This window comes from Trichechus manatus, unplaced genomic scaffold, assembly GCF_000243295.1.
Source record: "Trichechus manatus latirostris isolate Lorelei unplaced genomic scaffold, TriManLat1.0 scaffold00017, whole genome shotgun sequence".
NCBI classification, from domain to species: Eukaryota; Metazoa; Chordata; class Mammalia; order Sirenia; family Trichechidae; genus Trichechus; species Trichechus manatus.
The window spans coordinates 16,919,948-16,922,859 of NW_004443953.1; the positions used below are offsets into that span (position 1 = coordinate 16,919,948).

Here is a 2,912-nt window from a genome sequence, read left to right on the forward strand (position 1 = left end):
GTGGGGTTGTTAACCAATGTCATAAAACAGCATGTGTGTTACTGTTACATGAGAAACTATCTGTTCTGTAAGCCTTCACCTGAAGTACAATAAAATATTAAAAAAAAAAAAAAAAAATTCCACCTCTCTGACACCAAACTGTAAGGATCAATTAAATCCAATCTCAATCTGTTATCAACTCTGTTCACTTCTATTCTGACATCAGCTGCACATGCAGCACTTCCTCCTCTGACCCTAACCACCCGGAGCTACGTGAGACCTCACAAGTTAAAGGGCACAGTCCTCCAGACTGCCAAGTTCGCCCAAGACCTCGAATGTCAGCCACATGCTTGGAGTTCCCATGACACCATCACTTCTAACCTGCTGGCTACAAATTTGGGGTTTTCTTACTACCCCTTCAGGATGCCAGCCATAAGCTCAGGGGTCCCCAGGCCCCTCACTTCTGGATTGACAGGTTCAATAATTCGCTAGAACAACTCACAGAACTCGAGCACTATAGTTATGAGTACAGTTTTATTATAAAATTTAGTATATGAATGAAGAACATGCATAGGGTGAGGTCTGAGGAGCTTCCATGTCCCAAAAAAGAGACAAGTTACCCTCCTATGTACATTGCTGTCTATCACCAACCAGCAGCTTCCATATTCAGAGCCTTTACTGGTGTTATCATTACATAATTCAAACTCTGTATCTTCTCCCCAGAGAACGGTTGGTATCTGGAAGTTAATATCATTCAGTGGGTCTTTCTGGCCTGGCCAGGACCCACCTAAGACTCACTGCATTAGCATAAACTGTTAGGTCAGGTGTGGTCCAGAAGTCCTCATCATATACTTGATTACTGGAGAAATGTCAATGTTTTAGAGGTTATCTCTCAGGAACCAAGGACAAAGATCAAATTCCTTGGATAAAGTTAATTTTAAACTCCACAAACAGTATTTCCCAATGGTCTGCTAGTCACAAGCCACTTTCACAGTTCGCTACTATATCTGAGTATCTTATTATTTACTTAATATTTTTAATATTAAGGAGCCCTGGTAGTGCAGAGGTTAAGCACTTGGCTACTTACTCAAAAGTCAGCAGTTCAAACCCATCAGCCGCTCTGCACAAGAAAGATGTGGCAGTCTGCTTTTGTAAAGATTACAGCCTTGGAAACCCTATGAGGTAGTTCTACTCTGTCCCACAGGGTCACTATGAATAGGAATCAACTTGACAGCAAAGGGTTTTGAGGTCATGTATTTTATGGAACTGATGCATTTAAATTATGGTGCTGGCAAAGAATACTAAATATACCATGGACTGCCAGAAGAACGAGCAAATCTGTCTTGGCAGAAGTACAGCCAAAATGTTCCTTAGAAGCAAGAATGGCGAGACTATGTCTCACGTATTTTAGACATTTTATCAGGAGGGACCAGTCCCTGGAGAAGGACATCATGCTTGGTAAAGTAAAAGTTGAGCGAAAAAGAGGAAGACCCTCAACAAGATGGTGTGACACAGTGGCTGCCAACAATGGGCTCAAACATAGCAAGGATGGTGCGGATGACGCAAAACCTGACAGAGTTTCGTTCTATTGTACACAGGGTCGCTATGAGTCAAAACTGACTTGATGGCACCTAACAACAACAACATTTTATTCTTTAAATCAATGTAAATGCTGTGTGAGGATATAACTACCATGAGTCCTGGAGAATCCAGTTAACTTTTACCTCTTATAATATTAACACCCAAGTAATAACTACTTCTAATTTTATATATATGTAGTCACTGACTTACAACAGGGTTCTATACAAACAACTTGGTCCTAAGTCAGTTGTGATCTAAGTCAAATATCCCTTTTTTTTTTTTTTAGTTTTCATTATTACTGCCTTTTATTATCAATATCTTTATAAATCCTATTTTTGTCTCTGAGATTAGCATGAGAATAACATCAGCAAATTACATGCCGCAACACTGTATGCAGTATGCATTACTATTGATAAGATGTACAAAAAAAGAAAAGGATGGTCATAAGCGTGATTGATCATAACTCAAATACAGTCAGCCCTCTGTATCCGTGGGTTCTGCATCCATGAATTCAACCAACCACGGATCTAACATATTTTAAAAAAAAAAAAAAAAAAAAAAGTTCCAAAAAGCAAAACTTCAATTTGCTGCCTGCCCACCAAGTACTACGCTGAATCCACACAAATGAAATGTAGGCATGCCCTGCTGTAGCCACCCACCATTCCACAGATCCTCAGTTTCTCACCAGCACTCACTGTCTAAACACTGTTCGCCTTGCATCTTGCCATTATTCCCTAAATAATACAGTACTGTGTAACAGCTATTTACATAGCATTTACATTTTATTAGGTATTATAAGTAATCTAGAGATGATTTAAAGAATACAGGAGGATGTACATAGGTTCATGCAAATACACCATTTTTTATGGGACTGGAGCATCTGCAGATTTTGGTATCCACCATGGCGGTCCTGGAACCAATCCCCCACAGATACTGAGGGACCGCTGTTTGTCGTAAGTCAGGGACTACCTGTACTCTATTCTGTTCCCAAAGTGTGCAGAAAATGTTCCTTGAAGTTTATAAACACACAGATAAATGTCTATGCATATAATGCGTGTGTGAATAATACATGTATCTTGACAATGACACACTGTCTGCATTCCAAGGCCACCTCACCTTTGTCTGCATTCTAAGTCAATCAGGAAAATATGATTAGCAAGTTCTGAAAAGATTCTTGAAGAAAAAGTTTCTGAGCTTTAAAAAAGGAGGCCTTACGGAGGGCTGTGGGGACCATGGTCTCGGGGAACATCTAGCTCAATTGGCAGGACACAGCTTATAAAGACAATGCTCTACATTCTACCTTGGTGAGTAGTGTCTGGGGTCTTAAAAGCCTGTGAGCGGCCATCTAGGAT

At 40.1% G+C, this 2,912-nt stretch overlaps 1 protein-coding gene across 1 annotated transcript in view; it reads right to left on the reverse strand.

Moving 5' to 3' along the window:
* SEC63 (SEC63 homolog, protein translocation regulator) overlaps positions 1 to 2,912 on the reverse strand; it is a 78,702-nt gene that overhangs the window by 51,373 nt on the left and 24,417 nt on the right. The window lies entirely within an intron of this gene.